Source organism: Chiloscyllium plagiosum, unplaced genomic scaffold (genome assembly GCF_037043375.1).
Source record: "Chiloscyllium plagiosum isolate Xiang-an unplaced genomic scaffold, Cpla_swu_hap1 HiC_scaffold_31, whole genome shotgun sequence".
Classification (NCBI taxonomy): domain Eukaryota; kingdom Metazoa; phylum Chordata; class Chondrichthyes; order Orectolobiformes; family Hemiscylliidae; genus Chiloscyllium; species Chiloscyllium plagiosum.
The window spans coordinates 11,299,955-11,326,999 of NW_028270169.1; the positions used below are offsets into that span (position 1 = coordinate 11,299,955).

The 27,045-nt window shown below is 44.6% G+C and overlaps 1 long non-coding RNA gene across 1 annotated transcript in view; it reads left to right on the plus strand.

Moving 5' to 3' along the window:
- The first annotated feature begins 3,914 nt into the window (after positions 1-3,914).
- LOC148141856 (uncharacterized) overlaps positions 3,915-27,045 on the plus strand; it is a 125,973-nt gene continuing 102,842 nt past the window's right edge. Inside the window, exon 1 of the long non-coding RNA XR_015752321.1 lies at positions 3,915-4,020. This is a non-coding gene — a long non-coding RNA (uncharacterized LOC148141856). The remainder of the gene's footprint in view (positions 4,021-27,045) is intronic.

Consider the following 27,045-nt stretch of genomic DNA (forward strand, 5'->3'; position numbering starts at 1 on the left):
TTGTAAGGGGAGCTGTAGATAAAGGGGAGGTTTTTGGGTGAGGAGAGGGGCAGGGTGGTGAAGTAGGGATAGGTGAACACAAGTAGAGGGTATGGCCTGATTGGTCAATGAGAGGAATGAATCCAGTTGGTAGCTGGAAGAAAGGATCAGTCAGAGGAATGGAACGGAGGGGGAGGGGCTGGTAAAGGAGTCGGGGGATGGGAAGGGAAGGACAGATGCTTCTAGGACAACAAAGAGACATTGGCATATCCTTTTCAAAAATGTTAGAAGTTCTTAGCGTGGGCACTCCAGTGAATTCTCTCTCAGACCAATCCAACCAGCTCCTTAGGCTTGTTGCTGCTCCACTTCAGTTTCCCCTGAGCATGTCTCTGGTTACGAGTCTGATCTTAGTTTCTTTTGCCAGATGCTAGCTCGCCATATAGCAAATATCTCAGAATACAATGATCCTCCAGTCCACTTATATCCCCCATCCAAGCACAGATGGGCTTCCAGGGGCATTATCTTGGTACTGGTTGACTGGGCTTTGTCAAATTCCAAGATTTTGTAACATAGACTTGCTCGTGGATGCCCAGGACCGAGTGAAGGGCACCCACGTGAACTTTGTGTGTTTCTAATATCAAATGCAGGGCAGTCATGAAGAAAGGATGGAATGACAAGAGGGTCACACCGCTTGAATTTTTGTATAAAGTCCCTGACAGTGCAGAAAGAGGCCACTCAGCCCATCAAGTCTACACTGACCCTTCAAAGAGCGTCCCATCCAGACACATGCATTTCCCAATGGCTAATCCACTCAGCCAACACATCTTTGAACCATGGGGGGAAGACAGAACACCCACTAGAAACCTCATACAGGCAAAGGGAAAGCACAGAAACTCCACACAGATAGTCACCCAGGGCACCCAGGTCCTTGATGCTGTGAGGCAGCAGTGCTAACCACTGAGCCACCGTGCCACCCAGGGACAGGCTAATGCTGTGGTGGTTTAGTACTTTGATGTGAATCCTCCTAAGTACTTGACATACCTTGTTCATCCAAGCTGACATCTCTTTTATCAAGCAGACTGTCACCAGGATTTAAAGAATCAACATTTGTCAGCATGCAGCATTGATGAAGACATTTGGTCGCACAGCCTGATGATCAATCCAAACAACTTGGAAGCCCCTGAAACACAGCATGTATGGCGGGAGAAACAGAGTTAACATTGCAAATGTAGTCCTACAGAAAGTTGTATCGGACTCGAAATGTCAACTCTGTTTCTGCTCCACAGTCGCTGCCAGACCTGCCGAGTTTCGCCAGTTTTCTCTGTTTCAGATTTCCAGGAGCTGAAGTAGTTTGTTTTTATCGAAACCTTGGAACATCTGACATTTATGATCTGCAAACCTCTTGTTCTGAGAGTGTTTACAAAACACTCATCAATACAAAGGACTTCCTGGATGAGTTTTGAAGAAGTTTTGTGCTAATCATTGAGTGGAATGGGTGAAAGAGTGTGCCAGAGATTGACAGCACAGCTACAAATGCAGATGGAGATTGGGTTAAAGAGGATATTGGAATGCAGTCCTGCTTCACTCTGGTCGAGATCTCAAAGGGAGCTAACTGACGGCCTGCCTTTTGGGCTCATCATTCCATTGTGTAATCACTAATGACCTTGACCTATGTTTTGGATAACCCCACCATTCCAGGATTGTCCACTGGGACACTCCATCGACCGTGAGGTCAATGTAACTGAAGTACAGGGCCACCTTCCGCTTGAGGCAGTTTGCCTGGTTCAGTCTCACAGTGAACATTATACCAACTGCGCTACTCCTGGGCAATGACCAGACTGAGCTGGAGGTACTTTCATTTCTCGAGAGTGTGGTGCTGGGAAAGCACAGCAGGTCAGGCACTATCCGAGGAGCAGGCAAATCAACATTTCAGGCATAAACCCTTCATCAGGAATCCTTGACTCTGATCTCCAGCATCTGCAGTCCTCACTTTCTCCGAGTACTTTCATTTCTGCCACATTGATAAGTCAGAACAGGACAATACAGGCCGAGTGGTAGTGTGGATGTTTCCACTTATGGGACAATCTAGAATGAGAGGCTGTAATTTTAGGATAAGGGGTGGCAGATTTAAAACAGAGATGAGGAGAAATTGTTTCACTCAATGATCCTGAATCTGTGGAATTCTATGGATACTGAGTGTTGTAGGTAGCACATCCACTGATAAGCACCCTCCTATCAAATACAAAGGAGATCTGGTGCAAATGTGCGAAGAACAAAGATCAAAGAACAGTACTGCAGAGGAATAGGCTAAAAATGAGGACTGCAGATGCTGGAGATCAGAGTCCAGATTAGAGTGGTGTTGGAAAAGCACAGCAGGTCAGGCAGCATCCGAGGAGCAGGAAAATCGACATTTTGGGCAAAAGCCCTTCATCAGGAATGAGGCTGGGAGCCTCGGGGATAGGGTTAGGGGGAAGGTAGCTGAAAGTGCAATAGGCGGATGGAGGTGGGGGTGAAGGTGTTTTCCAGCACCACTCTAATCTTGATTCTGCACAGGAATAGGCCCTTCAGCCCACCAGGACTGTGTTTTTCTAAACTATAAACCTTTTGCCTCTGCATGGTCCTTATTCCATTTACTCACAATGTTCTAATGAAGTGGTTGGATGTTTTGAAGATTTTGAGTATCACATCACCATCGCCTCACTGATGAAACCAGGAATTCATCGTCACACAGACATAAAGTAACACCGGAATTAATAGGGAAACTTGAAAGGAGCTGGAAGAGATCGATCGCTGGAGACACACAGGCTATGGACTGGACAAATTCCATCTTGCTGAGGGAGAAGGCAAATGGGCAGCTAGGAGCCTGCCTGAATCCCAAGGATGTAAACTAAGCCATAAAGAGGGATCGCTACCCCATTCTAACATTGGAAGATCAGCACAAGCAGAGATAAAAGCAAGTTCAAAGGCAGTGATGTTTCTTGGAATGTATATATCAGGATTGACGAAGACATGAGCACAAGTCTGTCTCTTAATGGCAAAGTCAGATTCAAACTCTCTAAAGATAACATACAATGCTGAATTCAGAAAGAAAAGCAGTCAGGGGTTGACTGAAATGTATAAGATCCTGAGGGGGTCTTGATAGAATCAATCTGGAAAAGACAGGAATATCAAGCATTAGGGGTCACTGTTTAGAAATTGGGATAGGAGTAAGTGAGGACTGCAGATACTGGAGATCAGAGTCAAAAAGTGTGACACTGGAAAAGCACAGCCGATCAGGTAGCATCTCAGGAGCAGGAGAGTCAACGTTTCGGGCATAAGCCCTTCATCAGAAATTAGGGATAGTCCATTTAAAATTGAGATGAAATGAAGTTATTTTCTCTCAGAGGGTCATAAGTATTGAGGGCTCTCACCCTGAAAAGGTGGTGGAACAGAGTCCTTGAATATTTTTAAGGCAAACATATCTGGATTTATGTTAAGCGAGGGGGAGAGAGGTTATCAGGAGTCGTAGGGAATGCAAATTTGAGATTACAGTGAGATCAGCCATGATTTTGTTACATGGCGGAACAGGCCAGAGGGGCTGAATGACCCATTCTGTCTCCAAATGTTACGTCCAAATAAAGGACTTGAAGATAAAAGAAGTTACAAGTTACTGAGTGAGCAAAACAAAGCTAAATTGCTGACTGATCAAGTAGAGGAAATGAAATTTCAAATGGCGAGGAACAAAGCCTTAGAAAATGTCAAGAGTGCACAACACGAGTTTTGTGATAGGACAAAGCCAAATACAAAAAGTGCAGCTGCAGCAGAGTCACAGCTCCTGAAAGAGAAAGCAAATGCTGCTGTTTGCAAACGGCTGACCACTCCACGAGATAAACATGAAAATGAGATATTGGTTCGGTCTGAAAGCAAGTGATCATCACAGATGGGGTCACAATGTTTTCGTGTGTCTTGTCCTAAGGAACTTGAATCTGAGAGTGACCAGAAAGTTCGAAGTGGTGAGCTCACTGCTGATGGGACAGAAGCCCTACGCCTGAAGGTTTTGAGGTAGAGTTCATGAAAATGCAAGTGATCAAGTAAATCAATTTACAAGAAACTCAAGAAGCATTTCAGTGAAATGATAAGGTGGAAGAAATTGCTGTGGAGAAGTGATTTATCAGGTAGTAGTTAAAGCTAAGAGGAGCGAGATTCTGATCACAGGAAAAAGTCAAATGATAATCGGGAGAGGTAATTACCTAGTGGTATTATCACTGGACTGTTAATGTGGAGACCCAGGTAATGTTATCGGGATTGGGGTTTGAATCCTACCACAGCACATGATGAAATGTGAAATTAAGAGTCTAATGATGACCATGAATCCATTTTTGGTGAGGGTAAACTGGTCTGATTCACTAATGTCCTTTAGGGAAGGAAACTGCCATCCTTACCTGGTCTGGCCTACACGTGACTCCAGACCCACAGCAATGTGGTTGACTCTTAACTGCCCCCGGGCAATAAATGCATACCTAGCTAGCAATGCCCTCATCTTATGAATGATTTTTTTAAAAAACTCTTTAGTTTCGGAAAGCTTTTAAAAACTCATTCATACGTGTATCTGGTTACCTATTGGCCAGAGGGCAGTTGAGAGTCAACCACTTGCTGTGGGTCTGGAGTCACATGTGGGCCAGACTGGCAGATTTCCCTTCCTAAAAGGAATTAGTGACCCAATAGGTTTTTGCATCAATTGACAGCAGTCACATGGTTACTGCTAAACTGGCTTTTTATTGGAGAACTTTATCAAATTTCACCGTCAGCCATGATGGGATTTGGACCCATGGCTCCAACACATTAGTCTGGATTATTCGTAATATTGCCAGTGCTTTCCTGAAGTTAATAACAGGAAGAGTTACAATATATTGAAAAGGACATATATTGTTTCCTATGGAACGTGATGGTTATATTGTGTGGCATATATTGTTATTAGATATAGGGTTTAAAGTTGTGCATGAATGGAGTGTTTCATCAGCAAACACTTCCACAGCTGAACCTAGATAATGTAGTGTGAGAGCGCGACCGTGAATGAGTCTAATTCAACCTGAGCCATGAGCTTCTCCTGTGCAAACAGCCTGCAGAATAAACAAGGTAGAGTTCAGATTACTTAAAGCTTGAAGGGTGATTACTCAAACACCACAGAGCCCATATCAGCATATTAAAAATCATATCTTATCACATTTAGGAAAGTGGTGATGACGCTACAGTTCACAACTGTGTGGCCAAATTCTGCTCTAACTCCATTTACAAGTTTGTTGATGACACCATTGTAGTGGGTCAGATCTCAAACAATGATGAGACAGAGTACAGGAGGAAGATATTATGTGGAGGAGTCAGTGTTGCCCTGGGGTGGACAAAGTTAAAAATCGAAGGCTTTTGCCCGAAACGTTGATTTTGCTGCTCGTCAGATGCTGCCTGAATTGCTGTGCTCTTCCAGCACCACTGATCCAGAAAGTTAAAAATCTCACAACACCAGGTTATAGTCCAACAGGTTTATTTGGAAACACTAGCTTTCGGAGCGCTGCTCCGTCATCAGGCAGTTGTGGAGCAGAATCATAAGACACAAATTTTATAGCAACTGGATTGCAGTGACATGGAACGTAATGCTGAACAAATTTAGCTTCAGTCTATCATCTTTTAGATTGACCATGTTAGTTTTGGTTCCTTCATATGTAAAACGCAGAACGTTTTTAAAATTACACTCTCAATATAGATTTAGAGATGCCGGTGTTGGACTGGGGTGTACAAAGTTAAAAATCACATAACACCAGGTTATAGTCCAACAAGTTTAATTGGAAGCACACTAGCTTTCGGAGCATCACTCCTTCATCAGGTGGTTGCTAGTGCTCTCAATTAAACCTGTTGGACTATAACCTGGAGTTATGTGATTTTTCTTTGTAAATATATTTATTTGCAATTTTTTTTAACTTTACAAACACATAAAATTATTGAAAAATACAATCAATAACAAATATCAGTATAATAAAAACAAAAAAAATCACAAATTACAATACAACTACTGTCTACTAACTACTAACCTACCCTATAATACAAAATAAACCCTAACTCTGTGCAAAGCAACACCAAAAAAAAGAAAGAAAAGCAAAATATAAAATAAAAACCCACAAAATACAGAACAGCTATGCTCGGCGCAAAGCTCCCAAACAAAGGAACGGGGGCATTGTATATATACCCGTATTAACTCAGGAGGCTCCCTCCAGGGCCAAGGGCTTGACAAATCTAACCAACCTGGTTAGACAAATGCCCTAGTTAGGTTAACTGACAAATCCATATCCAAATAACTCAAGTAGGACTGTCATGTCTTATAAATATGGTCTGTTGTGTGGTGCACCATGTTTGTAAAAAAAGGTCCAAGGGAATGTGCTCCATAATTAATTTCTGCCATCCTAGCAAGCCCGGCAGGTTCTCAGACACCCAGTTCATCAGAATATTCTTCCGTGCACAGTATGCAAGAATATTAAATCGTTTCTTCCCATGCCAGTCTAAAGATGGTAAATTCGGTAAACCTAAGAGGAGAGATATTGGGTACACTTTGACTTCAGTCCTCAATACCCTCCCCATCTCTCCCGCCACAGCGCTCCAATAAACACGGAGTATGTGACATGTCCAGAAGCAATGGGTAAGAGTACCTACACTTATTTTACATTTGGGGCACACTGAAGATGCTCCTTTTTTAAACTTCGCCCAACAGTCTGGTGCCAGATGAGCCCTGTGCAGAACTCTTAACTGCGTAGCGCACGTCCTATTACAGATTGAGATCTTTCAAGTATTCTCCCATATGTTCTCCCATGTTTCAGAAGAGATCTCCACTCCCAGCTCTTGCTCCCAGTTTTGTGACTTTTAACTTTGTACTCTCAAGATAGCTTTTAACAATAGGTGTCATCTCAGTTCAGATAATGCTATCGTAAGGACAGACTGACGGGCAGAGGGGTGGGGTGGCCAAGTTGGTAAGGGATGATATTCAGTCCCTTGCACGGGGGGACCTAAAATCAGGGGATGTCGAGTCAGTGTGGATAGAGCTGAGAAATACTAAGGGTAAAAAGATCCTCTTGGGAATTATCTACTGGTTCCCAAACAGTAGTCTGGATGTCGGATGTAAGTTAAATCAGGAGCTGAAATTGGCCTGTCGCAAAGATGTTACTACAGTTGTTATGGGGGATTTCAACATGCAGGTAGACTGAGAGAATCAGGATGGTATTGGACCTCAAGAAAGAGACTTTGTGGAGTGCCTCAGAGATGAATTCTTAGAGCAGCTGGTGCTGGAGCCGACCAGGGAGAAGGCAATTCTGGATCTGGTATTGTGCAACGAACCAGAATTGGTCAGGGACCTCGAAGTGAAGGAGCCATTGGGAAGTAGTGACCATAATACAATAAGCTTCAATCTGCAATTTGAGAGGGAGAGGATACAATCGGAAGTGACAATTTTTCAATTGAATAAAGGGAACTATGGAGCTATGAGGGAGGAGCTGGCCAAAGTTCAATGGTGCAATACCTTAGCAGGGATGACAATGGCGGATATTTCTGTGTATAATGCAGAAATTGCAGGATCAGTTCATTCCAAAAAGGAAGAAAGATCCTAGGAGGAGGCATGGGTGGCCGTGGCTGACGAGGGAAGTTAAGAAACATATAAAGTTAAAAGAGAAAAAGTATAACATAGCAAAGATAAGTGGGAAGACGGAGGACTGGGAAGCTTTTAAAGAACAACAGAGGATTACTAAGAAGGAAATACGCAGAGAAAAAATGAGGTACGAAGGTAAACCGACCAATAATATAAAGGAGGATAGTAAAAGTTTTTTTAGGTATGTGAAAGGCAAAAAAATGGTTAAGACTAAAATTGGGCCCTTGAAGACAGAAACAGGGGAATATGTTACGGGGAACAAAGAAATGGCAGAAGAATTGAATTGGTACTTCAGATCTGTGTTCACTGGGGAAGTCACAAGCAATCTCCCTGAGGTAACAGTGGCTGAAGGCCCTGAACTGAAGGGAATTTATATTTGCCAGGAATTGGTGTTGGAGAGACTGTTAGGTCTGAAGGTTGATAAGTCCCTGGGGCCTGATGGTCTACGTCCCAGGATACTGAAGGAGATGGCCCGAGAAATCGTGGATGCGTTGGTGATTATTTTCCAGAGTTCGATAGATTCGGGATCAGTTCCTGCAGATTGGAGGGTGGCTAATGTTGTACCACTTTTTAAGAAAGGTGGGAGAGAGAAAGCAGGAAATTATAGACCAGTTAGTCTGATCTCAGTGGTGGGAAAGATGCTGGAGTCTATTATAAAGGATGAAATTACGACACATCTGGATAGTAGTAACAGGATAGGTCAGAGTCAGCATGGATTTATGAAGGGGAAATCATGCTTGACTGATCTTCTGGAATTTTTTGAGGATGTAACTCTGAAGATAAACGAGGGAGATCCAGTAGATGTTGTGTACCTGAACTTTCAGAAAGTTTTTGATAAAGTCCCACATAGAAGGTTAGTGAGCAAAATTAGGGCGCATGGTATTGGGAGCAAAGTACTAATTTGGATTGAAAGTTGGTTGGTTGATAGGAAACAAAGAGTAGTGATAAATGGCTCCATTTTGGAATGGCAGGCAGTGACCAGTGGGATACCGCAGGGATCAGTACTGGGACTGCAGCTTTTTACAATATATATTAATGATATAGAAGATGGTATTAGTAATAACATTAGCAAATTTGTTGATGATACTAAGCTGGGTGGCAGGGTGAAATGTGATGAGGATGTTAGGAGATTACAGGGTGACCTGGACAAGTTAGGTGAGTGGGCAGATGCATGGCAGATGCAGTTTAATGTGGATAAATGTATGGTTATCCACTTTGGTGGCAAGAACAGGAAAGTAGATTACTACCTAAATGGAATCAATTTAGGTAAAGGGGCAGTACAGAGAGATCTGGGTGTTCTTGTACACCAGTCAATGAAGGTAATCATGCAGGTACAGCAGGTAATGAAGAAGACTAATAGCATGCTGGCCTTCATAACAAGAGGGATTGAGTATAGAAGCAAAGAGGTTCTTCTGCAGCTGTACAGGGCCCTGGTGAGACGACACCTGGAGTACTGTGTGCAGTTCTGGTCTCCAAATTTGAGGAAAGACATTCTGGCTATTGAGGGAGTGCAGCGTAGGTTCACAAGGTCAATTCCTGGAATGGCGGGATTACCTTACACTGAAAGACTGGAGCGACTGTGCTTGTATACTCTTGAGTTTAGAAGACTGAGAAGGGATATGATTGAGACGTATAAGATTATTAAAGGATTGGACACTCTGGAGGCAGGAAACATGTTTCCGCTGATGGGTGAGTGCTGAACCAGAGGTCACAGCTTAAAAATACGGGGTAGACCATTTAGGACAGAGATGAGGAGAAACTTCTTCACCCAGAGAGTGGTGGCTGTGTGGAATGCTCTGCCCCAGAGGGCAGTGGAGGCCCAGTCTCTGGATTCATTTAAGAAAGAGTTGGATAGAGCTCTCAAGGATTGTGGAGTCAAGGGTTATGAAGATAAAGCAGGAATAGGATATTGATTAAGGATGATCAGCCATGATCATATTGAATTGTGGTGCAGGCTCGAAGGGCAGAATGGCCTACTCCTGCACCTATTGTCTATTGTCTATTGTCTAATGCATTGAAGGGGTGAAATTAAAGTCTGTCTGTGTCCCAGTGTTAGGTCAGACTGATTGTATTTCTAAAGTGGGAGTTAGAGAATCTTACATGGATTTATGCAGTTTTTGAGCAAAATAAAATGTAATTCTGGAAGTACAAATTCACCCACAAACTTGTATGTATATGTGCGCAGGGGAGACTGAGTGAGTATGTGTGTGTGGGTGGGTGTGTGGGGGTGTGAGTGTCTGTGAGAGAATATGCGTCTGTGTGAGTGTAATGGGGTATACATCTGTGAGAGAGCGTGTGTGTGGGTGTCAGTGTGGGGGTGTGAGTGTGAGCATATGAGAAATAGCTTGTGTATGAGAGAGGGTCTATGTGTGGGTCTGGAAGAGTGTGTGTGTGTGTGTATATATATATGTGTGTGTGTGAGAGAGAGAGAGAGAGAGAGTGTGAACAGTGTAATGGGGTCAACTGTAATATGACATGAACCCAAGGTCCCAGTTGAGGCCATCCTCACGGGTTCCGAACTTGGCTATCAGCCTCTGCTCAGCCACTTTGCTTTGTTGCCTGTCCTGAAGTCCGCCTTGGAGGATAGTCACCTGAATGTCCGAGGCCGAATGTCCTGGACTGGAAGATAGAGAGCTTACTGGAATGGTGTAAAAACAGCAATCTCTCCCTCAAATGTCAGCAACGTGAAGGAGCTGGCCACTGATTTCAGGAAGTGAGTGGAGGGCACGCCCCTGTCTGTATCAATGGGGCTGATGTGGAGATGGCTGAGAGCTTCAAGTTCCCAGGAGTAAATCCCACCAACGACCTGTCCTTATCCCAACCATGTTGAGGCTAGAAAGCACACCAACACCTCTACTTACTCCGAAGGCGAAGGAAATTTGGCATGTCCACAAGGACTGTTCTCAATTTTTATAGACACACCATGGAAAGCATCCTATCCAGAGACATCACAGCTTGGTACGGCAACTGCTGTACCCAAGACCGCAAGAAATTACAGAGATTTGTGAACACAGCCCAGTCCATCACAGAAACCAGTCTTCCTTCTACAGATTGCATCTACACTTCCTGCTGCCTTGGGAAAACAGACAGCATCATCAAAGCCCCCACCCCCACCCTGGTTATAATCTGTTCCACCCTCTTCCATTAGGCAGAAGATAAAAAAGTCTTAAAACACTTATCAAGAGATTCATGAACAGCTTCTTCCGCACTGTTATCAGACACGAACGGACTTCTCAAATGTTAATGTTGATCTTTCTCGGCTGTCGCACTATATTCTGCATTCTGTTCTGTTACCCTCACGTACTTAGGTAAGGTCTGATTTATTGGTTAGCATGGAAAACAATACTTTTCTTTTAAGAGAAACCCCCACACTAATGCCTAACAGCAGTAGAGCTTATTTATTCCCCAGCACGCATGACGTGTGTATGCCGGTGTAGGGCAGGGTGAAGAAGAACAAGTGCAGAAATCTTTATTCATATTCCACTGCCAGGAAGAAAAGAAAAACAATACTTTCCAATGTATCTTGGTACATTGGACAATAATAAATCAAATCAAACAACCATATTGTTTGTGATTTTGTTCAATTGCCGGAATGGTTTTGAAGGGCTGAACGGCCTATTGAAAAATCCTATATTCCAAAGGGAGGTCCGTCAGTATTTACTGACCAGCAGACCTACTGACCCAAAATGAGAATGGATAGAGAAATAGAAAGCCAGGTTTAGTTTTACTGTTTAAAAAGCCACAATTGCTTGGCTGTGATATCCTGGAAGGACACTGACCCCTCCAGGGGATAGCTAGCCACTGCAGCTCGACCTTTCTGGTTCAGGATTGGGAGAGGGGGTGGCTGAGATGCCGTTCCAAATGATCCATGGCTCCCGCCCTCACGCCCTGAGCCAACTGTCTGGAGTTGGACACAATCGAAGCCAGTCTGGGCTATACTAACTGGAAATTTCCAGTTTGTTTGGAAATAGGCCCCTGAATTGAATTTAACTTGTTCTAATTGGTTTCAAATTGATCCAAATGACACAGAGTGAGGTGGTGCTGGGGAGATGGCACAGAGACATGTGGCACTGAATTTACTTTCATCGATCCAGGCACTAACACTTCACAGCACCCTGACCCGGCTGTGGGTTCGGCAAAGAAACACATCGCCTGAATTTCAGCCAAGTTTTGTGATCGTTTGACATGTTCTGTTCCAACACTTGGAACTGCCAAGTGGAGGCAGGGAGCATTCAAAGCTGTTACATTGGAAGCAAAGTCTTGGCAAAACCTTGAGCACTCTCACATCTCAGTCAGAAGGTCATGGATACTACATGCCTCCAGAGGTTCAAACACATGAAACGGCTGTCACTTCGGTGCAGTCCTGAACATCCATAGCACTGTCAAAGAGTGTAGACAAGGTGTTAAACTGAAACCCTGTGATGATTCTACAAACTCCCAGGGCACTATATGAAGAAGAGGAGGGGTAAGATGCTGTTCTTTTTAAGGGGGCGGAAGGTCTGCTTTGATCTCACATAAAAAGAAAGAAATTTCAATTAAAGACACTTTGGAAGCTCGTACTGCAGCTGGGAACAATAAAACAGTCCATTTACTCATTCCCGGGATGTCTCAGCTGATGGATAAGTTCTGGGAAAACAAACTTTGTCAACAAAGAGATGTTTTCAGTCAGGATGTGAATAAGGGCCAATGACCATTTGGTTAAGTTCATCACAAAGATCCTGGAAAACCTGAAAGGCATCTCTCATTTTGCTGTAAATCCAACATTTAAGAAACAGGGTCAGGGGTCACCTCCTCGAAGCTGCTCCCTTTTACAGTTCTTCAAGAACAAGACTGATTTTCAAACTCAACTTCACCTTCCCACCTTATCCCTCAATTCCTCCTCAATTCCCTTCATCCCAAAAACCTATCACGCTCCCGCGCCACCCTGCCTGAAATATGTACAGTGATTGAGGACCCATTTTCTGTGACAAAAAATTGCAAGGATTCACTATAGAGTTCACGGGTGTCAACTACAATGTCAGGAGCCACCTTACCATGCATAATTCTGGAGAAATGTGTTGGCAATAAGGGGTTTGTCTTTGAGCAAGATCTGGTTTCCTTTTGGGGCATCTTTGTCAAGGCCAGAATTTAGTGCCCTTGAATTGAAAGGCTTATTCAATCATGTCAGAGGCCAGTTAACTACGTCGTTGAGGTTCTGGAGTCACATGTAGAACAGATATGGTAAGGACCGCAGATTTCCTTCCCGAAAGTGATCCAGGTGGGTTTTTAACAACAAACAACAATTGTTTTTATTACTGAGACTTCAAATGCACGTTTTCTTTTTAAATTTCAATTCCTACAACAATCATGCTGTACTGTTCCATCCTCAGAGTTCTGAGGAAGGGTCTTTGAACCTGAAACGTTAACTCTGATTTCTGTCCACAGATGCTGCCAGACCCGCTGAGCCTTTCAGGCAAATTCTGTTATTGTTTCTGATTTCCAGCATCCGCAGTTCTTTCAGTTTTTATGGTGCACTGTTTTGTTGGCTGTTTGATTGCTGTGATGTGCTATTAGGCTCCTTCCTCTCTTATGACCGACTTCCTCTCTCCTGTCTCTTTACACTCCATCCACATCATCTAAATCTTTCTGTGCATCTTTCCATCCCCTTTTCTCTCATGCACCCATCTAGTTTCCTTCTGAAAGTACCCAGGCTGTTTTCTTCTTGGTCCTGTGATAACAAATGTCACATAGAGTTGGAGAGTCATAGAAATGTACAGCACGGAAACAGATCCTTCGGTCCAGCTCGTCCATGTCAACCAGCTATCCTAAATTAATCTAGTTCCATTTGCCAGCACTTGGCCCATAGCCCTCTAAATCCTTCCTGTTCATATACCCATCCAGACTTTTTTAAATGTCATAATTGTACCAGCCTCGAGCATCTCCTCTGGCAGCTCATTGCATACACGCATCACCCTCTGCATAAAAAGGTTGCCCCTTAGGTTCCTTTTAAGTCTTTCCCCCCTCACCTTAAACCTATGCCCTCTAGTTTTGGCCTCCACCACCCCAGGGGAAAGACTTTATCTATTTATCCTATCCATGTCCCTCATGATTTTATAAACCTCTATACGGTCACCCCTCAGCCTCCGACGCTCCAGGGAAAACAGCCCCAGTCTATTCAGCCTCTCCCTTTAGCTCAAATCCTCCAAACCTGGCAACATCCTTGTAAATCTTTTCTGAACCTTCTCACATTTGACAGCATTCTCCCTATAGCAGGGAGACCAGAAGTGAATGCAATATTGGCCTAATGATGACCTAACCAATGTCGTGTACAGGTGCAACATGACCTTCCAACGCCTGTATTCAATACTCTGACCGATAAAGGCAAGCATACCAAATGCCTTCTTCACTATCCTATCTATCTGCGACTCCACTTTCAAGGTACTATGAACCTGTGCTCAAAGTCTCTTTGTTCAGCAACACTCCCCTTCCAAGCTCTCTGAATAAAGAATTATTTTTTTTTATTTTATCAGTGACTAACTAGTACTGATGGACTCTAACTTTCTTGCTCTCTGTATGAGCAATCACATAGGAGCGGGACAATAGTTGAGGGAAGATACACTCTTCCTGGGCAGTCCCTATCTGCAATCTCCTAAACTCAATTCTTTGAATGGTTGGCTTCAGAGAAGTTCAGAGCATATTCTTTTACAAGACACATGCTAACCCGAGGAAAATATTCCTTTCAAAATCCTCTTCAAATGCATACACTTGAGGAGGCAACAAGGTCTCATTTTATCCAAGAATCGTAAAAGAATTCAGGAGCAGGAGAAATCAGTTTGCCCCTTAAGCCTCTTGTGTCTTGAGACTTCCGTGGGCTGGGATAGAATATACAGGGAGAAGCTATTCCTGCTCATAAAAGGAAGAGGATTGACGGTGCATAGATTTAAAGTGATGTGCAAAAGAAACAAGAGTGATGTGAAGGAAAGTTTTTTCACACAGTGGCTGGTTAGGCTGTGGAATGTGCTGCCTAGAAATTGAGGTGGGTTCAGTTGAGGCATTCAAGAGAGTACTGGATGATTATTTATAAAGAAATAAAGAAAAAAAACAGAGATTGGCACTAGGTAATAATGCTCAGTTGAAGAGCTAGTGCAGCCAGGATGGGCCAAACGATCTCCTTCTGCATCACAAAAATTCTGTGTCATAAAGTCATAGTCATACAGCATGAAAACAGACCCTTTGATCCAATTTGTCCATGCTGATCATATATCTTAAACTGATCTGGTCCCATTTGCATAAAGGCCTTTTCGATTTACCTTATCTATGACCAATATTATTTTATAAATCTCTAGAAGATCACCCCTCAGCCTCCGATGCTCCAGGGAAAAAGTCCCAGCCTATCCATCCTCACCTTATAACTCAAAGCTTCCAGTTCTGGCAACACCCTTGTAAGTTTTTTCTGTACCCTTTCCAGCTTAACAACATCCTTCCTCTAGCAGGGAGACCAGAATTGTATCCAGTGTTCCAAAAGTGGCCACACTAATATCTTGAATAGCTGCAACATGACCTCTGAACTCCCGTACTCAAAACTCTAGTCTAAGGGACCTCTTAGATTTCCTCTTTCCTGGTGAGACCAAATACATACTGGGTGATTCTTTCCGGAATATACCCACTCAGGCTGTCAGTATGATGCTGACCTTCTAGTTGCCTATCATTTTAGTACACCATTTTTCTCCTCTGTTCACATTTCTATCCTGCTGCAGTGTGCCAGTGAACCCTTTCCTCTTCCTGTGTCATTGGTACCAATGTGTACAACAACCTTCTGCTGGTCATCGAATCCCTACAGTGTGGAAATAGGCCATTCGGCCCAACACGTCCACACTGACCTTCTGAAGAGTGACCCACCCAGACCCATTCCCCTACCCTATTACTCTACATTTACCCCTGACTAATGCACCTAACCTGCACATCCCTGAACACTATGGGACAATTTAGCATGGCCAATTCGCCTGACCTGCACATCTGTGGACTGTGGGAGGAAACCCATGCAGACATGGGGACAATGTGCAAACTCCACACAGACAGTCACCCGAGGCTGGAATCAAACCTAGGTCCCTGGCGCTGTGAGGCAGCAGTGCTAACCACTGATCCACCGTGCCATCACTCTGCCTTTCCAGAATATTCTGCACCCACTCTGAGATATCCTTGATCCTGGCACCAAGGAGACAACACACCATTCTAATCTCTTGTTGATGGCTGCAGAAATGCCTGTCTGTGCCCCTGACTGGAGAGTTCCCTATCACAAAGAACCTGACCTAATGCTTGTTACACTAGAGCCAGTCATGGTACCAGAAACCTGCTGTCAGTTCTACATTCCCCTGAGATGTCATCACCCCTTATAGCATCTAAAACAGCATACATGTTTGAGATGGGGAGAACCACAGGTCACTCCTGCACTACCTGCCTACCTCTCCTACCTTTCCTAGCTGTAGCCCATCTACCTTGCTGTATCTGTGATTTTTCTACCTTCCTGAAACTGCCATCCATCACAGCCCCTGGCTTATGTAAGTTCCTCATTGCATCTAACTGCTGGTCCATCCAAATCCATGCAATCTAATAGGATTCGCATCTAAACACACTTCCCGCAGGCATAATTTCCAGGAACATTCAAATGCTCCCTACTTTTGTTCCACACACTCCTCCTTGCTTTGTCAACAACATAAACTCCTCAAATTTCTAGCCACATTTAGTTCTGAAGAAAAGGCATAATAGACCCAAAACATTAACTTTTCCTTTCTCCACAGATACTACTGAATTTCTCCGGCACTTGCTGTTTTTATCTCAGATCTCCAGCAACTGCAGTATTTTGCTTTTATTGCCCAGTGTCTCCCCTTGGGGATTCAGGTTGCAGTGTTTGCCTTACACTCTTGTGGCAGTAAGGGTGAGATTAGGCAGGAAAAGTAGACTATCTCTAACTTCTCAACAACAAAGCACATTGGAATGGCACTCCTGAGAGAGAAGAGCTACAGAACTGAGAGGGGTAGATGAGATTTAGATAGAGATCAGTCATAATCTGATTGAGTGGCAGAACAGACTCAGGGGACTGAGTGAGGCCACATTTAGAGTACGGTGTGCAGTTCTGGTCACCCTACTATAGAAAGGACATTATTAAACTAAAAAGGGAGCCAGAAAGATTTACTAAGATGCTACCTGGATGAGAAGATTTGAATTATAAGGAGAGGTTGAATAGGCTTGGACATTTTTCCCTGACGCATAGGAGACTGACGGTGACCTTATAAAAGTTTATAAAATCATAAGAGGCATAGATAAGGTAGATAGCCGACAACTTTTTCCCCAGGGTAGGGAAGTCTGAAACTAGAGGGCATAGGTTTAAGGTGAGAAGGGAGAGATACAAGATGGTCCATAGGAATATTTTTTTCATGCAGAGGGTGGTGAGTGTCTGAAACAGGCTGCCAGGGGTAGTGATAGAAGTGAGTACAGTTTCATATTTAAGAAACGTTTCGAAAGGTACATGGATGGGATGGGTATGGAGGGATATGGACCAAACGCAGGCAAATGGCACTAGTTTAAATTGTGAAAGCATGGGCAAGGTGGGCTGAAGGTCCTGTTTCTGTGCCGTAGACCTCGATGACTCAATGACTGAATAACCCACTTACATCCTTGTGTCCCTAAACAGAACTCATGAGTTCAACTGAGCATGTCTTGTAAACTGTATAACAATTGGCATTTATATCTTTCCACTGAGGTTGTTTGAAAATGCTGTTTAAAACATTGGCCTGAAGACAAGGCTGGAGTCTGTAAATAGCTTTCCATGCAACAATCATTAATCAGTGTGAGTTAAATCCTCAGAAATATGAAGCAAATTCGGCAAGTAAGTGTTGCAAACTGGATGGAATTTACGCGAGTGATCAGGGTCTCTCTACAAATTGAGTGAATGGGAAAGGTGCTTTCAAATGCAAAGGGTGGAATGGAATTATGAGTGGATTAGGTGTGCTATTATCAGTCCTAAATACTTTCCTGTCTTCTTAACAGCTGTTGCAGCTGTGTGTAATTCTTTCGAAATCTGGTGTCTAATCAGGCGTACTGATGCACTAATCCATGTCAGTAATCATGAGTGTTTGTGGATGCCACTTGGTGGATTAATTAATATTTTTGCATTTTTAAAAGGGTATGAGCTGATCTTTACTGTTCTTTTATCATGCCATTCCTGCTTCAATTCTAAGACACACATTAATCAGGGACACACAAATATGAGCAGGATGTCATTTCGGAATTGAGGTCTCACTCTCGAAAGCTGCCATGAGTTTTACCCCAATTCCACATTTTGATTTTTCACCATTTGTTGTGTTTTTTGGGGGGGTATTTGTTGGGTAGGAATGGAGTTTTGAGATTTTAGAGGGGGGAGGGAGTTTCAATTAGTGCAAGGTGCAAACTATTCCACATTACACATGAAACAATTTTCATATTGACTTAAGGTCCTTCTTTTCTCTCCCAAATTTTGCATGCAAAGTAAGTGACTTTTAGACATTCTGAGCCTAGATGGCAGGTTTGCGATGCAGAATAATACCAACCAGGTGGTTTTCTGTCCCCACCGACTCCCACAGCTACCTGGATTACACCTCTTCCCACCCTACCTCCTGCAAAAATGCCATCCCGTATTCCCAGATCCTCCGCGTCCGCCGTATCCGCTCCCTTGAGGACCAGTTCCACCATAGAACTCACCAGATGGCCTCCTTCTTTAGAGACCACAATTTCCCTTCCCACGTGGTTAAAGATGCCCTCCAATGCATCTCGTCCACATCCCGCACCTCCGCCCTCAGACCCCACCCCTCCAACCGTAACAAGGACAGACCCCTCCATGGTCACCTTCCACCCTACCAACCTTCGCATAAACCACATCATCCGCCGACATTTCCGCCACCTCCAAACGGACCCCACCACCAGGGATATATTTCCCTCCCCACCCCTTTCTGCCTTCCGCAAAGACCGTTCCTTCCGTGACTACCTGGTCAGGTCCACGCCCCCCTACAACCCACCCTCCCATCCTGGCACCTTCCCTTGCCACTGCAGGAATTGCAAAACCTGTGCCCACACCTCCTCCCTCACCTCCATCCAGGGCACAAAGGAGCCTTCCAACTCCATCAAAGTTTCACCTGCACATCCACTAATATCATTTATTGTATCACTTGCTCCCGATGAGGTCTCCTCTACATTGGGGAGACTGAACGCCTTCTCGCAGAGCGCTTTGGGGAACATCTCCGGGACACCTGCACCAATCAACCACACCGCCCTGTGGCCCAACATTTCAACTCCCCCTCCCACTCTGCCGAGGACATGCAGGTCCTGGGCCTCCTTCACCGCTGCTCCCTCAACACCCGATGGCTGGAGGATGAACGCCTCATCTTCCGCCTCGGAACACTTCAACCTCAGGGCATCAATGTGGACTTCACCAGTTTCCTCATTTCCCCTTCCCCCACCTCACCCCAGTTCCAACCTTCCAGCTCAGTAATGTCCCCATGACCTGTCCTACCTTCCTATCTTCCTTTCCACCTATCCACTCCACCCCCCGACCTATCACCTCCCTCCCCACCTCCATTCACCTATTGTACTCTATGCTACGTTCTCCCCACCCCCACCCCCCTCTCATTTATCTCTCCACCCTGGAGGTTCCCTGCCTCTATTCCTGATAGAGTCATAGAGATGTACAGCATGGAAACAGACCCTTCGGTCCAACCCGTCCATGTCGACCAGATATCCCAACCTAATCTAATCCCACCTGCCAGCACCCGGCCCATATCCCTCCAAACCCTTCCTATTCATATACCCAGCCAGATGCTTCTTAAATGTTGCAATTGTACCAGCCTCCACCACATCCTCTGACAGCTCATCACTCCGATGTCCAGCGATACACGAATTCAAACAGCAAAGGCAGTAACTGTGCAGGTTCTCTCTCTCTCTCTCTCTCCTGCACTGTCCTCACCATGTGCTTCCTTTGTCTGCTCTTCTCCCTTTTAAAACTGCTGTTGTTTTGACTTTTTTTTCCAAAATTCCAAAACAATACAACAGCATATAAAACAGTAATTGCTGCTCCTGGAATTCTAGGAAATCACCACCAGCACCTAAATACCGCAAAAAAAGGAGCAACTCTTACAGCCAGAAATTCTTCCCGTCCTCCGTCTTAGATTACCCAGAATCCAACGAAGGGCTTTTGCCTGAAATGTCGATTTTCCTGCTCATCGGATGCTGCCTGACCTGCTGTGCCTTTCCAGCACCACTCTGATCTAAACTCTGGTTTCCAACATCTGCAGTCCTTGTTTTTAACCGGGTTTCTGTCCCAGCTGAGGTCACCAGGAAGGTCCTCTCCACCTCACCTGTGGTGTGATGACCCTCAGGTTAAACTTAGCACTAGTCATCCCTCTCTAATGAGGGAGTGGGACTATAATCACTTTACTTTTTATCTCTGGGACCAGCCCCTAAAGAATGAGAAACTGAAAGAACTGTGGATGCTGGAAATCAGAAACAAAATCAGAATTTGCTGGAAAAACTCAGCAGGTCTGGCAGCATCTGTGGAGAGAAATTAGAGTTAAGGTTTAGATCCAGTGACCTCTCCTCTGAACTGATGCGATCCGCCCAGCCTGCACATCCTGACATTATGACCAATTTGAAGAAGGTGCAAATTCCACACAGGCAGTTACCAGAGGGTGGAATTGGACCAGGGTCCCTGGCGTTGTCAGGCAGTTGTGCTAAACACTGAGCCACCCTAAAAAACATAGAACATAGAACAATACAGCACAGAACAGGCCCTTCGGCCCACGATGTTGAGCCGAACATTTGTCCTAGCTTAAGCACCTATCCATGTACCTATCCAATTGCCGCTTAAAGGTCGCCAATGATTCTGACTCTGCCACTCCCACTGGCAGCGCATTCCATGCCCCCACCACTCTCTGGGTAAAGAACCTACCCCTGACATCCCCCCTATACCTTCCACCCTTCACCTTAAATTTATGTCCCCTTGTAACACTCTGTTGTACCCGGGGAAAAAGTCTCTGACTGTCTACTCTATCTATTCCCCTGATCATCTTATAAACCTCTATCAAGTCACCCTGCATCCTTCTCCGTTCCAATGAGAAAAGGCCTAGCACTCTCAACCTATCCTCGTACGACCTATTCTCCATTCCAGGCAACATCCTGGTAAATCTCCTCTGCACCCTCTCCAAAGCTTTCACATCTTTCCTAAAGTGAGGCGACCAGAACTGCACACAGTACTCCAAATGTGGACTTACCAAGGTCCTGTACAGCTGTAACATCACTTCACGACTCTTGAATTCAATCCCTCTGCTAATGGACGCTAATACACCATAGGCCTTCTTACAAGCTCTATCCACCTGAGTGGCAACTTTCAAAGAGCTATGAACATAGACCCCAAGATCCCTCTGCTCCTCCACCTGACTAAGAACCCTAACGTTAACCCTGTATTCCGCATTCTTATTTGTCCTTCCAAAATGGACAACCTCACACTTGACAGGGTTGAACTCCATCTGCCACACCTCAGCCCAGCTCTGCATCATATCTAAGTCCCTTTGCAGCTGACAACAGCCCTCCTCACAATCCACAACTCCACCAATCTTGGTATCGCCTGCAAAAAGTGAGTTTTTTTTCTCATGTCATCCTTGCTTTGTTGGCATGTGACTTTAAATCTAGGCCCTTTTGTTCTTGTTTCCTGTGGGAACAGTTTCATCCTTTCTAATGCTTACTCATGGTTTTGAAAACCTCAAACAGATTCTCCCTTCTCACTCCAGGGAGAACAGTGCCAACTCCTTCAATCTATCCCCACAGTTGAAGTTTCTCATTCCTGGAACTATTCTTGTAATTTGTTTCTGAACTCTCTCCAATTCACATCTCCCCTGTAATGTACACATATATTGGCTTTCTTTCTCTTCTGTCTACTTCAAGTAAATTTGTAATATAAATGTACCTCATACTACCCATTAAAGTTAGAAGTTAAGTTGAGAAGTCTGATATTTTGGAATCAAGCTGTTCAGAGATGTTATGACACACCAATTAATAAACTCTCAACGTAGAGTTATTTGAGCTGGGAAGTACCAAAAGTGAATGTGGTTTTCAGATATCACCTCAGCATGAGAAATCCTCTACTAGCAACTAATTAAAGATAGTCTAACTGAGGTTCAAATGCTGGCCTGTTCACGCATTTGTCAAACACCTTCAGTATTAACCAACAGCACTTCGAGGTGATTAAGTATAATAAGCAATTGCACTTTAATGAGGTGCAAACTGCTCACTCAACACCTGTTCCCTGCCCAAGTGACTAGATATTTGTTGGCGTTCATTCCAAGCAGCTCTGTGATGTGAGGTGTCATTCTTTAGGGTCTCCTCCACACCAGGGAGATGAAACGTTGGCTGGGCGACTGCTACACAGAACATCTAGGTTCTGTCCGCAAAACTGACCCTGAGCTTCCAGATGCCTGCCACTTTAACACTCCACCCTGTTCCCTGGCCAACATCTCTGTCTCAGGCTTTTGCTGTAGTGCTCCAGTGAAGCTCAGCGCAAGCTGGAAGAACAACACCATACTTTCCACTTGGAGACCCTGCAGCCTGAATATTGAGGTCATTAATTTCAGGGCCTGAGCACATCAACCCACCGCCCTGTGACCCAACATTTCAACTCCACCTCCCACTCTGCTGAGGACATGCAGGTCCTGGGCCTCCTCCACCACCGCTCCCTCAACACCCGACGCCTGGTGCCCTTACCCAACCCCCACTCACCAGGCCTTGACATCACATGGGCTGCCACCACAGCCATCCCATTGTCAGCTATTGATGGTCCCCATTAGCAGTGAGTCATTCTCCCAGGCTGACCTTTACCCATTTCTTTGTCTGTCCAACTCTTTTTGTCTCTGACTGGGCTTTATCCCCGCCTATTGGTGGCATGATGGGTCAATGGTTAGTCCTGCAGCCTCACAGCCTTGGGTGACTGTCTGTGTGGAGTTTGTACATTGTCCCTGTGTCTGCGTGGGTTTCCTCCCACAGTCCAAAGCTGTGCAGGTCAGGTGTATTGGCCATGCTAAATTACACAAGTGTTAGTTGCATTAGTTAAAGGGAGATGGGTCTGAGTGGGTTACTCTTCAGAGAGTTGGTGTGGACTGGTCGGGCAAAAGGGCCTGTTTCCACACTATAGGGAATCGAATACAATCTATTGTTTATTCCTACCTCCCCCCCCCCACTCCAACCTCTGCAAAAAAAAAGTCAATTCATCTAAACAAAAAAAAACGAAAGAACCTATACGTGTATGGAATGAGCTGCCAGAGGAAGTGGTGGAGGCTGGTACAATTACAGCATTTAAAAGGCAGCTGGATGGGTACATGAATAGGAAGGGTTTGTAGGGATATGGGCCGTGTGCTGGCGGGTGGGACTACACTGGGTAGGGATATCCAGTCGGCATGAACGAGTTAGATCTGTTTCTGTGCTGTACATCTCTGTGACTCTATGACTGTAACTGTGACTGCTGGAAATCAGAAACAAAACCAGAAACAGTTCTGAGGAAGGATCTGAAGGGTTAACTCCAATTTCTCTCCACAGCTTCTGCCAGACCTTCTAATAATTTCTGTTTTTGTTTTAATTATAAATTTATTTAAATTGTCCAGCACATGCAATCCTTTTACTCTAACAAGCCTGCCATAATTAAGGAGGACTTGACACTTTTCTTTAAGTTGATATCACTTGCTGGATTTAGAAAGGCCCAGATCTTATGAACAATGATGACACTATACGGGTTGCTGAGGATTTGAGGGACTGCTGCATGTTTAGCTTTCCGTGCACTTTTAGCCAGATTTTCCAATCCCAGGGGCAAAATCATAACTCCAGCACAGCGATTCAGGCAAAACTAGCAAAGAGGACTAACCCAGAGGGCACACACATAGAACATAGAACACAGAAGAATACAGCGCAGGACAGGCCCTTCGGCCCTCGAGGTTGCGCCGATCCAAGCCCACCCAACCTACATTAGCCCACTATCCTCCATATGCCTATCCAATGCCCGCTTAAATGCCCATAATGAGGGAGAGTCCACCACTGCTACTGGCAGGGCATTCCATGAACTCACGACTCGCTGAGTAAAGAACCTACCCCTAACATCTGTCCTATACCTACCCCCCCTTAATTTAAAGCTATGCCCCCTTGTAATAGCTGACTCCATACGTGGAAAAAGATTCTCACTGTCGACCCTATCTAAACCCCTAATCATCTTATACACCTCTATCAAGTCACCCCTAAACCTTCTTTTCTCCAATGAAAACAACCCCAAGTGCCTCAGCCTTTCCTCATACGATCTTTCTACCATACCAGGCAACATCCTGGTAAACCTCCTCTGCACCCGTTCCAGTGCCTCCACATCCTTCCTATAGTATGGCGACCAAAACTGCACGCAATACTCCAGATGTGGCCGCACCAGAGTCTTATACAACTGCAACATGACCTCAGTACTCCGGAACTCAATTCCTCTACCAATAAAAGCCAGTACGCCATATGCCTTCTTCACCACACTATTTACCTGGGTGGCAACTTTCAAAGATTTGTGTACATGGACACCAAGATCCCTCTGCTCATCCACACTACCAAGTATCCGACCGTTAGCCCAGTACCCCATCTTTTTATTATTCTTACCAAAGTGAATCACCTCACACTTAGCTACATTGAACTCCATTTGCCACCTTTCTGCCCAGTTCTGCAGCTTATCTATATTCCGCTGTAACCTGCCACATCCTTCCTCACTGTCTACAACTCCTCCGACTTTCGTATCATCCGCAAACTTACTCACCCAACCTTCTAACCTCTCCTCCAGGTCATTTATAAAAATGACAAACAACAATGGTCCCAAAACAGATCCTTGCGGAACACCGCTAGTGACGGCACTCCAATATGAACCTTTGCCATCAACTACTATCCTCTGTCTTCTTCCAGCCAGCCAACTCCTAATCCAAACCTCCAACTCACCCTCAATGCAATTCCAACTCACCCTCAATGCCATTCCAACTCACCCTCAATGCCATTCCAACTCACCCTCAATGCCATTCCAACTCACCCTCAATGCCATAATCACATTGTAGGCAATCAACAGCCAAATTTGGGTACGTTTTAAAGGTATTGAGACTTCCACCAGGTGTGAAGGAATCAGATGGGTAGTTAACATTGGTGGGTAGTTTGGTTTGGGGACATTGTTTTGGAGAAAAGTTATTAGAGCAAAATACTGCAGATAGTGGAATGTGAATTCAATTTTTAAAATCTGGAATTAAGAGTCTCATGTTGGCCACAACTCCATTGACCCATCTGGGTCACTAATGTCCTTTAGGGAAGGAAACTGCCGTCCTTACCTGGTCTGGCCTACATGTGACTCCAGACCCACAGCAGTGTGATTGACTCTTAACTACCCTCTGGGCAATTAGGGATGGGTAATAAAGAACAAAGAACAAAGAAAATTTGCAGCCCAGGAACAGGCCCTTCGGCCCTCCAAGCCTGAGCCGATCCAAATGTACTGTCTGAACCTGTCGCCCTATTCCGAAGCGTCTGTATCCCTCTGCTCCCCACCTACTCGTGCACCTGTCCAGACGCATCTTAAATGAATCTACCGTGCCTGCCTCTATTACCTCTGCTGGCAAAGCTTTCCAGGCACCTATCACCCTCTGTGTAAAGTACTTTCACCCAAACTTTTCACCTCTCACCTTGAACGTGTGACCTCTGGTTATTGAATCCTTCACCCTGGGAAAAAGCTTGTCTCTATCCACCCTGTCTATACCCTTCATGATTTTGTAAACCTCAATCAGGTCCCCCCTCAATCTTTTTTCTAATGAAACTAAACCTAACCTACTCAGCCTCTCTTCATAGCTAGCACTTTCCATACCAGACAACATCCTCGTAAACCTTCTCTGCACCCTCTCCAAAGTGTCTACATCCTTTTGGTAATGTAGAGACCAGAGCTATACACAGTATTCTAAATGTGGCCGAACCAATGTCCTGTACAATTTTAACTTGACTTGCCAGCTCTTATACTCAATACCCTGCCCAAAGAAGGCAAGCATACTATATGCCTTCTTGATCACTTTATCCATCTGTGCAGCAACCTTCAGGGTACAATGGACCTGCACTCCCAGATCTCTCTGCCCATCAACTTTTCCCAAGGTTCTTCCATTTATAGTATAGTTGGCTCTAGAATGAGACTTCCCAAATGCATCACCTCACACTTGCTTGGATTGAATTCCATTTGCCACTTCTCCACCTAACTCTCCAGTCTATCTATATCCTCATGTATTCTTTGACAGTCCGCTATGCTTTCTGCTACTCCACCAATCTTCGTGTCATCTGCAAACGTACTAATCAGACCAACAACGCCCTCGTCCAGATCATTTATGTAGATTACAAACAACAGAGGCCCCAGCACTGATCCCTGTGGAACACCACTGGACACCTTTTTCCATTTCAAGAAACTCCCTTTAACGACTACTGTCTGTCTCCTGTTGCTCAACCAGTTCTTTATCCACCTAGCTAGAACACCCTGCACACCATGTGACTTCACTTTCTCCATTAGTTTACCATGGGGAACCTTATCAAACGCCTTACTAAAGTCCATGTATATGACATCAACAGCCCTTCATTCATCTATCAACTTGGTCACATTCTCAAAGAACTCTCTTAAGTTGGTAAGGCAGGATCTTCCCTGCACAAAACCATGTTGTCTATCACTGATAAGCCCATTCTTTTCCAAATATAAATAGATTTTATCCCTCAGTACCTTCTCCAGCGACTTTCCCACCACTAATGTCAGGCTCACTGGTCTGTAGTTACCTGGAATATCCCTACTACCCTTCCTGTACAGGGGGACAACATTAGCAACCCTCCAGTCCTCCGGCACCTCACCTGTGTTTAAGGATGCTACAAAGATATCTGTCAGGGCGCTAACTATTTCCTCTCTCGCCTCCTTCAGCAACCTGGAATAGATCCCATCCAGTCCTGGGGATTTGTCCACCTTAATATCCTTTAGCCTACCCAACACATCTTCTCTCCTTATGCCAACGTGATCCAGACTAATCAAACTTCTATCTCTAATCTCAACATTCATCATGTCCCTCTCCTCAGTCAACACTGATGCAAAGTAATCATTCAGAATCTCACCCATTTTCTCAGGTTCGACACACAACTTTCCTTCCTTATCCTTTAGTGGACCAATCCTTTCTCTAGTCCCCTCTTGCTTCTTAGATATAAAAAAAAGGCCTTGGGATTCTCCTTAATTCTGCTCGCTAAAGTTATGTCACAACTCTTTTTAGCCCGCTTGATTCCTCACTTAAGATTGGTTCTACTCTCCCGATATTCCTCCAAGGCCCGTTCTGTTCTTAGCTGCC